Below are 12,300 nucleotides of genomic sequence, written 5' to 3' on the forward strand. Positions count from 1 at the left end.
ATCTGCACCCACCCCCCAACCACCACCAGGCCATGAAAATTCCTCCTGGGATGTGGCAGAATGTAGGGGTTAGTAGTTCAGGCTTTGGGATCGAAGGGATCTGGATTTAGACCCCCATGATTTAAGCAAGATACATATCATTGTAGTGGATAATACTTACTTTGAGCAGTTGTTGTGAGGTTTAAGTGAGATAATTAATGAAAGGGTGTGTGTGAAGCACTTAGCTCAGTGTCTGGACAATCATGAGCACTCAGTGAATAGAGTGATTGCTCTTCCATTGATCAGCAAGCCAGAAGAGAAGTGGGACAGCCCCTCCAAAGGCCCTGCCCCTGTGTAGAGTGGGACCAGGGCCCAGGGAAACAGAGTGGATGCTGGTACAAATCACAGGGCTGAACTGGTGAGTCCAAAACATCAGTTAAGATCCCCAGTGTAGAGGACAAGACTATATATGAAGACTCCAGTTGATATGAACTCACTCTAAGTAGACTGATTGCAAACTACAAACCAATAAGATGCTACTCTATTAGCAAGGCCCTTCTTTTAAGAGCCTTAAGAATCGTAGATGAAAAAAGCTATTTTGCACACCTTGATCACCAAGTATTTACTGAACACATACCTACTATGCACCAGGCATTGTGCTAGGCACCAGGACTATAGAGATGGTCCCTCCAAAAGAAATCTCCCAGAACAGAAAATAAATATCTACATCTTAGTTCAATACAGACTCATAACTCAGATGTCCTGAAAGCTACTTCATGCAAACTGAAAGTGACATGACAAACATACAATATCACCATCAGGAGTTTGGGGGCTGGACAATTTGTCTTACTAAAGATGAATCATATTACTAAAGTTATTGGTCAAATTAGAGTAATTCCTTACTGAAAAGCAAAATAAAACTTTTTAGAAATTAAATAAAAAGGGATGATATGAGAATTCTCATCAAATTCTTTAGGGAGGAATTCAATATCCCACTGAAAGAACACTTTAAATCCATTTTATATGGAGCAACATTATTTATTCAATAAGAGAGAAACAGCATTTACACAATTCATTTCTCAGAAGAGATGCAGTACTATTGGCAGTATGTATTGGCAGCTTAATTAAGAAGTCTGTTGTTAATGTTAAAAAGCTGGCACATTTTCAATTCAGATGGACACTGCTCAACACAAGGACGTGTCAATTGTTGCCTGATACATACTGAAATGTGTCACAGACACTGCATAAAATGTCTAGTGTCCACAACTATATTAGTGCCTTGACACCGGAAAAATCATGACCTACTCCCAGATCAGAAATCATTTTTTAGAAAAACTGTATAGTTACTCAACTTATAGAACATAAAAGATAACACCATGAATACTGAAATAGCCAAATTTTCATAGAGACATTTTCCAAGTCTGTTTGGCTCCTTCCCTGCCCTATCTTGGATCCATGAGTAAGGATTCCCAAGTTTGATCTAAACCTTCCTCTTCTCCACGCTAATAATTCACTCAAAGCAGCAGACCCCTAAAGCATAGAAAGCAGAGAGGCCTATCAAGACAACAGATGTAATTCACCTCCCCCTTTCCAAGAAATGCACAGACGCAATACAGTTTTCCAACAGACAATCTATAGCTAATGGGGGTTAAAATTAAATTCAAATTGACTCCAACTATAATGTGTTACTATCTCTAAAGTCTACCAAATATTTGGCAAATCAACAAAAAGGATCCTACCTATCAGAATTCCATAAATAAATGGAATGAAGATGTCCTGAATTGTTCACATTAAGAGTTTTTGTTTTATTTTGTGATTTATTAAGGGAATTTAAAATACTTATAGAATATACCTTTCTATTTGTTTCCTGTCTTGGAGACACAATTAACAGAAGAAGATAAAAAATATGCATTGAAACTAATTTTTAATACACTGGAGGCAGGGACCACATCTTATTTGTCTCCCTCATTTTCCTTCCTCTATTTTGTACAGTGATTCACACATAGTAAGTACTCAATTAAGTTGAAGAGTCAATGCATGTTTCAATACAAATTAATCTGGAAGGGTTGCACTGATTTAAGGAGCAGCTGGATGAAATGGATAGGTTTAATCTTTCCTGATTTCTGGCTGGTGAGGCACACTGTCTTGTAACTTCATTTGCTGAAGCTTGCTTGCATAACACCCGCACCATTAACTTCTGGCAACTGTGGCAATCTTAGCGTCTTGATTTGTTTCCAGTTTTGCTGAAGGGAGCAAGATGGTTCTCCAATAGTTGTTTTTCCAATAAGAAAATGTGTATGGTGACTTGAAGCAGGTACTCATTGAAGCAGGTATTCAGCCTACCCCTGTCCTACAGACAGTACATCTGCAAACAAAATTGAAACAAATTATTAACCCAAGCCTAAGAACAACTTCTCAGTACAATGATTGAGCTTTTGCTGATTACTAAAATTATTTAGCTCAATAGTTTAAAAATACAGTAAGAATATAGACTCTTTTGTGGTGATAATGCTGTTTAAAGTTTTCTAACCATATCTTAAATTAGTGACTTTGAAATCCATGCTACCTGCAGGCACAGATTCCAGGGTAACAGAATCAGAAACACCACATATTTGTGCATTTTGAAAAACAAGTTTTCCCTACCAAAGTAAGGATTCTGTATTTTCTTTCCTTCCTTTGATAAACAGGAATAAAACCCACCCTGAGATCCCAGGCTCTACCCCTTCGTGAATGAAGTCCCTGCCTGTGCCCCATTATCTACCATCACAGTGGCTGGCTGGGCAACGGCTGCAGATAGAGAAGCCTGTTGGGAAGCAATCTGGACAGGCAGGAGCACACTTTCTTCAGCAAAGGCTCTGAGCCGATCAGATGGGTAGAAGAGGCATGTACACACACTTCAAACATCAACTGCAATAGCAATTCCCCACCCTCATGGGGTCAGGGAGGTCCCACCTTAGGCTTTTCAGTCATATCTATGCCCATGTATATTAGTAACACTATCTGATACCCGGAAAGACAGACATCTTTCCAAGAAACCTTTCTATTCATTTACATGCTCACAGGCTACTGTCTTTCTGAAATGTTCCATTGCAGACCCAGTGCAGTGAGATATACAGGCAACAAATACACAAGTGAGTTTAGCCCTCACACACTGAATTTACTTATGAATATACTTTATTTATTTGGGTTTTTAAAATAGGCCAAAAGCAATTGTATATGTGTTTCAATGCCCTTTAATTCATGAGCAAAATGTCATACTACAAGAACATTTAAAATCCAGGTGGAATCACTTTAGGTTTTTCCTTCTCTACCCATTATATCAAACTTGTCACTAAAGCCTATTACTTCTTAATTTGAAAATGTTTTTCCCAGTCCCCTTCTCTTCTGAGTTTCTACTAAATCCTCCCCCCTTTGTTAGACCCTGTACTCATCCAGGAATGAGACAGCCTCCTAGCTCTGGCTAGGCCTCCTCCGCTGTATTCTCAACTCCTTCGAAGTGATGCTGCTTCCACCAGGACTCCACTTCTGCTATTCGTTTCAGGATCCCTCTAAGTGGGGGCCCCTGAAGTCTCCAGTTAAGAGGTTCAAAGTAGCAGTGACCTTCAGCCCACCCTCCATCAGTAAGGCAAAAGAGGAGCAACCTCAGCCCACCAGATAGCATGACTGGAATTTCTCTTTTGGCTACAAATACACTGCATTTGCTCCACACTTCTTCACTATCATTTCTCCCTCTATTTCCCTACTAACTCCAAATACACTGGCCCAATCTTCAGAACTGGCTTCTGCCCTGACTAGATTTCCCATTTCCTACAATGCCCTGTGCCTTGCCCCAAACCTAAATCTACTTGACTGGAGGCCTGATCAGCCCCACCCCAGATTCCATTCAGGACTCCAGCTGCTGCCTGGGACCAGCTGTGATCAGATTGTCCACTGCCATGACACCACCATTCCTGACTCTGAATCTCTCCTGCTATCTACATTCTAGTATCGCAAACCTCCTGCTGAATTGCCTCTCCTCGGATCCAGTGCTTTCCCTGAACTAGTCTCAATATCACCACTTCCTCTTGGTCCCTGAGGACTGAATTGCTGGCTAACCCTAGTGCCACCAGGCTCTCAGTCCCTCACACACCTAGTCTTGACTGCCTCCTGTTCCCTGGTAACTTATATTGCTGAGATCCTACATAGGAACCTCTTCCCAAATCAGACAAATTCTAATGCTACAATGTGTTTACAATATCTATCTCTTACTTATTCATTCATCAGTCATTTATTAATATATATTTATTCATTCCATTAAAAAATAGAGAGATTAACATTAACTTCGTTTTTTAAAATATCCTACATGATTACCTATAGTCTGACCCCTGCCTGATTTTTGAGGCATTCCATTTCATTTCCTAATCTCCAACATGAAGTCTCTGCTTCCGATACAAAGATATACTACCCTCTTGGCTCATTCTGTATCTTTGTTCATTCTCTTTATTCTACCTTGATTAGCTCTGACTTTTTAATCAACTTATTTGTGACATGATCTAAGTAATATTCTCCAAGAAACAAATCCACACTGACTTATACCTTATTGAGATTCCTCTGGAATAATCAATATCCTACAGTTTAAGTACTTGGTTTTCACTAATTGTTTTCATATACATTAGCTCTGCAGGCAGACTGCTTGTTCTATGAGAACTGGGAGAAGAGTCATGTCCCGTGCATGCTATGGTGCCTCCAAAGTACTTGATACTGACTTCTACTGGGACAGCAAAGTTCCACTTCCACCTTCTCTCTACCCTTACTTCACTCTCCAGCCCTAGCCCCACGGAAGTGGCTAAATCAACTTATGGGATTTAACTAAACCTTTAGAAAAGGATAAAACTTTTGGTGTAACAAGAGAAAAGGTTAAAGTTTTAGATTCTGTAGGCTGTGGTCTGTTTGAAGTTTGTCTCTGGGGGTTCACTCTTTGGATTGCTTCTCTATACTTATCTGAAGCCAGTGAGGCAAAACAGGTCTGGAACTGCCTCCTACTTGGGAGATGCTCCCCAATACAAGCCCCCTAGATAAAGTCTAGGGCAAACTAATTAGACTAGCTCTAACTTAAATCTTTATCTTTCTTTTTGGCTCTTCTCCTACCTCATCTAGCTAAATAGGATCTAAAGAGCTGGACCCCAGAAAAGGGGACCAAGGAGGCCTATCTTTCTAAGACACAGTATATCCAAGAAGCTCTACATGGATAAATGAGCTCATCAGGTTCACAGGCAGGGGAGGGGAACCCCAGGTAATAAATAAGATTATATGTGTTTGTACTTGAGGTCTATCTGGTGCTTATCTCTTTCAAGTACCTGTAGCTCAAGGAGATACCTGGGTAACAATCTGTGGGTTCATCTCAACATAACTACTATCTAAGTATATTCTCAATAAATACTTGTGAATTGGTTTTTCTACAGTAAATGTCTAAATATTATTAGAATAGACCAAAAATTTTAGGAAACTTTGAAGCTCTGGGTGAAAGTTGTTTATGATTTATGTATTGAATATATGCCTCGCTGAAACTTTAGAGTAGTTTTATTCCTACAATGCCATTTTTCTAAGAATACATCTCTTACAACATAGATCTTTGCAGAATAAGGATGTAATAAGACAAATCCTGGGCATTTCTGCAAGTCTTCCTGCCAAATATTAAAGCCAGTAGGCTTCTTCCATGGTGACATTTTGAATTAGCACTTGGTTATGATCAGAATCCACTGTAGAATCATGTAATAATTATATCTCACATATTTTGAATATTTAAATATACCATATACACACTATATACCTATGTACATAACCTTGATGTACTACTTGAAAAAAAATAAATAATGAATGTAGGCATAACCCAAAGTCATAAGATCATTTGTCACTTTTCCAAGTCTGTGGCTGAAACTTCACTTTGAAACAATGCTCTTAATTAGCATGTGATTCAGAGACTGCCAATTGTCACCTCTCCCCTTTTCTTTTATTAATAGAACCCCCAAATTTTGAGAGGCACATGGCCACAAAGATCCCACTAAAAAGGCCACTATATTTTCAGGCCTTCCTGGCAGCTGGTATGACTAGCAGGATGTGAGTAGAAGTTAGGAGTCCAACATTTAGGGAAATCCTTTAAAGAGAATGTGTATCTTCAGACAAGTGAATTAAGCCAATCCCTGGGGACAGCAGAGAGTTGTGAGATGGAAGTTTCTTCCTCCTTTACCCAACAGTTTAAGCATACACAGTCCAGAACTGATAAGACAGCTCCACTTCATTAGGGTACTACCTCCAGTGTGTTTAAACCACTGTATGTTAGATTCCCAAACATAGATTTAGGTTAGGCTGCTGTAACTAATAGAGCACTATAATTTCTAGCTCTTACTAGCTACCCAAACTTGGAAAAATTATTTAAACTGTTTGAATTTGTTTCTCTGTTTATACCTACTTCAAGTTGTTGTTAGCAACATAAGACTGTTTTTTTAATTTTTTTGCTTCCCATTATATCCCCAGCTTTAGCACAGAATCTGCATATAGCAAGCATTCTATAAAAATTAGTTATTATTGCTGTTCGGGTTGATATGCAAATTTAGGCAAATAATACCATACTTTAACTAAACATTAGGTGCTTCCAAAAAAACCTGAAGTAACACAACTAATTAACATGGTGTGCACTGGAGTGGTAATATTTTCTGACCCAAATCTTAGAAAATATTGTCTAGCAAAAGGCTTTTTCTGACTTTTGTATTTATTTATATAAAAATTCTTATATTATAAACTATTGGTTGTCAATTTAAAGAACTGACTTCTTAAAATTATCTGCTTAAATTGCGCAGCTCTGGACAGTTAAAGGCAGATGCTCCAGTAGTGTTAGTTCTAAGCACTCTAGTTTTTATCTTGAGGTTCCATTGTGCATTCACACAATGCAAAAACAAAGACAAAAAAACACCTGATTTTTTACAACATGTTAATGGCTGTGAATTTGTATTGTAATAGTTCAAAATCTCATAAAAATAATTTTATGTCTTCTCAAAGGAAGATGAGTACTCTTGCTTCTACAAAAATACCGTGGATGACAGTTTTCAGTAAAACACATTTCTCCTATTGAAGGGTACTTAATAAACACACACACACCTGACTGCTTTCATTTTGCCACAAGTGGCACCAATTTACCAGTCATCAAAGTAATACAGTCTGATCTATTGAGGTGATGGATTCTGACAAACTGTGTGAGCCTGTCATTAAGGGGAGGATATATCATAGTCTCTATGCAGGACATCACAGTGCTTACCCATACAGCTTATGAAACATAGGGGAAAGCAACAAGATGAAAATAAAGTTGAACATGGACTTATTATTTCTCTCTCCAATGAATAATATGATCTAGGCACCAGTCTACACTTTATACTTTGCATACGTATAGTTCTAGTTCTTCCTGGCTAATACAAAGACCTTTCATGAAGGATGGAAGAGAATGCCCAAAACTGACTATTCAATAATTCAAGTCTAACTCAATGCCTTGTGCTTCCACTTTTAACACATTACTTTTTCCTTTTTTACTCTACCTAACTATATAGCCATTTTGCTTCTTTATAACTTTTTACTTACATACTTAATATTCTCATCAGGATGGAAATTATATCTAGAGTAAAATTCATTAATTAGGTGAACTAAAGACAACAAGCCTGAATTAATGAAAAATCTTACGGACAATTATCAAAAAGATCATGATAATAGCAACATGTGGCATTTGAGAATATACTACATGAAAATCACTGGGCTGAACACTTTATATGCATTATCTCAGCAAATCCTCATAAAAGTCCAGGAGGCATTATCATGCCATCTTCACAAATTGGAAAATAAAACCTGAGTGATATTAAGTAACTTGCTTAAGGCCACATGGCTAATGAGTGATAGAACTACTTTCAAACCTATGTTAGTCTGACTCCAAAGTACAAGCAGGTGCTTTACCTCCACATCAAACTGCTGGGGTCTTCCTTCAATCAATAATAATAATAAAGCAGTACTTTCGATTAGGTTAACAAAACTCTGTAGTACCAAGGAGCCCTGCTTTAGTGAAAATATGAGGAGTATTTGACATTAGCTCACCAATTATTTTAGGTAGGAAATAATGATCTGCCATTTATGAAGTACATACTGCACACCAGGCACTTTCTATACATTAAATCTAACCCTCACAGCAACCCCACAAATTAGATAACTATCTTCATTTTGCAGATGAGGGAAAGATACTCAGAGAGACTGAGTAATTTGTCCAAGGTCACATAGTTAGTAAGGGGCACAGTCTTTGCACTATGCCATTCTGCCACACTACCTCATTACTTCTTCTCCTGCAAGGCCTTTCTCTAGAGTGCTTAAAAAGACTGCTTTCTAAAGTAATAGTGCCATCCTCCTGCAATTGTATTTATACTATTTATTAGCTCAGCAAAGCTTTCCTTCAGAGACAATGCAAAAGAAAACCTTAACCCAGGCCCTCATTATCATAAATTCCAAATTTAGTGAAGTTCATGTTAATGGTTTTACTGTATATAAAAAAGAATTTAATAGTCACTTAGCCCTGCTCTATCTCCATTAGGAAATCTAAAAAGCCACACAAAGGTGGAGAGAGGAAGAGCAGTGACCTCAAAATTAAAACGGATAAGTGCCTGTAATTTGTACTCCAGCAAAAAGTTACAATATATAACATGTGCCAATACAACAATATAGCACATATGCCAATATATGACAACAAATTTAACCCTACAAGTTTAAGTGCTCTATTCATCAATTAAAGAAGATTATCCTAATCAGATGTTCATATTACGGAAAATAGCCATAGCAAATCAGCAATAATAATTAAAAGTCCATTTCAAATCTCTTTGGTGAGCAGTGAAATGATCTAACATAGCCTGGCTGCCTGGTCTTTTCTGCAATGCTGTATAAATGTGCACATTATATGAAAATTCCTGGCTGTTAAACATGGTCATATTTGCTACTCATTCTGTATTTGTTTCTAATGAAGATGTGTTTCCATGTGTACCCTGAATGAGAAAAATGTACAAGTTGTGACAGTCAAGTACATATCTGCTCACAGAGCCAAGCCCACAAAATATACAGGGTTTTCTCACATAGGTCATCACAGTGTAGCAAAGATTCCAAACAAAGCCTACCTGCTTTGGAGGGGGCTACCTAAAGCAGTGATCCCATGGCTCTGTCATATTGCATCATGGGGTTTTTTGTCTTTAGGTCAGCTTGTAAATGTGCTACCACGGGCTCCTCTACAACAGAAACAGCTTTGGGACACAAACAGTCCAACTACTGTTTTAGGCCTGATGCATCTTGGGGAAGGTAGTGGAACCAGATTTAGAGTCTGGCCAGACTCTCAATAGGTCACCTGTTTCCTGGAGACAGAGACAAAGCTTAAAGGTGCCAGGTTATTGAGAGCCATTTTGTGGGATAGGTTTTCAATCTTGAGATAGCTATAGTAAACTAACCTTCTGTTGCTACTCTACATGAAGTATAAAAGTGTAAACTTCCCAACTGTGTGAATGTAAATTCATCCAAACATCTGAGGCTGCCGTAACTCTGATAATCCTGTATTTTGTGTTGGTTGATTGGTTTGCAACCCAGGCTCACTAAAGTATTACTTTAGGACCTAGTCTTTCACCTTCAGTTTCTATTCACTTGGCTGGAGTAACATAACTATTACTATTTCTTTTATAGTCTATTTCAATTTTAATTCATTGGTAGACATCACTAAAAAGAAGAGTAAGTCTCATTTTCTGAACTTTTCAAAGTCAGAGCAAGAAGAGAACATCCTTCCTTGGGATAAACTGTGAAATGTTTCAGAATCCTCCCCAATCTATGAATCTGATTGTTATTAATCAATTAAATTTTATGAGATACCAACCAATTTCACTTCTAGGAATCTTTCCTACAGAAGCACTAGAACAAGTTCCCAAAAATTATGAACACTATCAGGTTCACTGTAGCATTGTTCGTAAATACAAAAAAAAATGTGAAACCATCTAAATGGTCAGCAGTTGAAGAATGGTCTTATTAAAAACCATCCAAACCATAGAACACTGTGCAGCCATTAAAAATAACAAGGTAGATCAGTATTTACTGACATAAAAGTATGTTCAGTGAAAAGGGGAAGATGCAGAACAAAATGTATAGTATGTTATCATTCATGGAAAAATACAGCTATATGTATAGAAAAATGTATACAGAATGTATAAATTCAAACATATATACATATATATATTATATAAAACAAAAATATGTTTTAGAGATATATAAGTATAAATATGTACTCATGTATATTTCTGTTACATGATATTCAGGTAAAATATTTCTATTATATATTTACATACATATACATTTTTATATGCATAGAAAAATCGGGAAGAACTAGCTCAGGCTGCTCTAACAAAACACTATAGACTGGGTGACTGAAAAGACAAACATTTATTTCTCACAGCTTTGCAGGCTGGGAAGTCCAAGATCAAGGTGCAAGCAAATTTTCTTCTTGGTGAGGATCCACTTCCTGGCTTATAAAAAGCCACATTTTTGCTATATCTTCATAAGGCAGGGAGGGAGAGAGGGAGGAAGAGAGGGAGGAAAGGGGAAGGGGAACCAAGCCCCTCTGGAAAGTAACACTACAAAGAGAGGACTTTAACTTTTTGCTTTATATCCCTATTGTATTTATTTAGGTTTCCAAGCAATTCCCCCAAATTGACACTCCCTTTTTCTCCTGGGTTCTGAACAAGTTAAGAAGTAATAGAAAAATTAAAAAGATGAGAGACTAAAATATAACATTTAATACTAATTGAGGCCAAGGTAGAGGAGGTAGGTTAGTGGGAAAGCCAAACCAAGCCTTGCTGTCTAACTGTAGACTTAGGCATCTCCACAAGTCCCATGTTGGGCTGGCCTGGGCTGAGCTCCCAGACTCAGGGAGAATGTGGGCTCTTACTAGGCAGGCCATTCTCTGGGTGGCAAAAAGGTGGCAGTAAACTCAGCGGGCCCACCCATTCAACTTTGCCAGGTAACTAAGTCTCTCTCCCTCTAGGGCAGAAACGTGGTCTGTCGAGTAGGAGTATAGTTTTTGTTATAGCAGTGTCAGTGGTGACTGAGGCTAGATTGCAACAGGTTAAAGAGTTAAATGGTGAGCCACCTGATTGGTGTGGCTCAGTGGATTAGGCATTGTCCCACCAACCCAATTTGCCAGTTTGATTCCTGGTCAGGGCACATGCCTGAGTTGTGGATTCTGTCCCTGACTGGGGGCATGCAAAAGGCAACTGATTGATGTTTCTCTCACACATTGATGTTTCTCTCCCTTTCTTTATCCTTTCTTTCCCCTCTCTCTAAAAATCAATAAATAAAATATTTTTAAAAAAAAGAATAAATGGTGAGAAGAGGTAAGAAAGTAGACAAGTTAAGAACAATTAAAGAAAAGAAAAAGAATAGGAAGTTTATGGAAGAAAAAAATTTTTCAGAGCAAGGCCAGAAAGTATCAAGTGTGGAAAAGACAAAATAATTTACAGCAAGAATCTAGGCACAGTGATAGAATGAAGGACATGGTGAAGGTGGATGCCTCCTACTGAGATGTGAATAAAATGGAAGAAAGAGGAAAAGCAACAGTGATTTGAGGCAAGGATGAAGGAAAGGAAGTTGAGTTTATATCATGTGATCAGTTCTGTAAAAAGGTGGAGAGATTGTAGCTAAAGCCAGAAATAAAAATTAAACTTGCAAACCACCACAGTGCTACTGTTATGCTAAAGTCATGACAAAACAGCAAAACCAAGACCTGCTTGTAAATGTTTTATCATACTGTGATAGTTTTGAGAAATTATGTGGTTTATTATTTATAAGACATTGCTTAGATTAGTATTGATGTGTATATACTCTATATCATTCAACATCGTGCATCATAATATTAGTTGATTCACATGCTCCTTTGTCCCTAGGAACCCTAAAGAATAAAGTTTTTCATAAATAATAGTGGTTTAAGCTTGACTGGCCCTGTGCAATTTTTCATTGCAATTCTGGCTACCATTACACTGTATTCCCCAAATCACAATGCAGTCTAGTGTAAAATCAAATGGACTAAAGAAATTGGTGAAAAGATTCATAGTCTAAAAGTCTGGGTCCATACTTTTAACTGATAAAGAAATGTCTGCACTGGAGGTGTTTCTGTATTTCCACTGATCTATTTCCATGTCATGATTTCAATGGCCACAGAAGTCCTTCTGGTAAACAAATTCTTTTGGTATACAGGCTTCTGGTAAACAGATTTCTGTGAGTTCAGAAAAAAGG

The 12,300-nt window shown here is 37.8% G+C and overlaps 1 long non-coding RNA gene across 1 annotated transcript in view; it reads right to left on the reverse strand.

The window, feature by feature from the left end:
- Positions 1-1,061: 1,061 nt before the first annotated feature.
- Positions 1,062-12,300, reverse strand: part of LOC128627137 (uncharacterized) — a 176,592-nt gene continuing 165,353 nt past the window's right edge. Inside the window, exon 5 of the long non-coding RNA XR_008391248.1 lies at positions 1,062-2,344. This is a non-coding gene — a long non-coding RNA (uncharacterized LOC128627137). The remainder of the gene's footprint in view (positions 2,345-12,300) is intronic.

This window comes from Artibeus jamaicensis, unplaced genomic scaffold (assembly GCF_021234435.1).
Source record: "Artibeus jamaicensis isolate MK-2021 breed Jamaican fruit bat unplaced genomic scaffold, CSHL_Jam_final contig_3214, whole genome shotgun sequence".
NCBI classification, from domain to species: domain Eukaryota; kingdom Metazoa; phylum Chordata; class Mammalia; order Chiroptera; family Phyllostomidae; genus Artibeus; species Artibeus jamaicensis.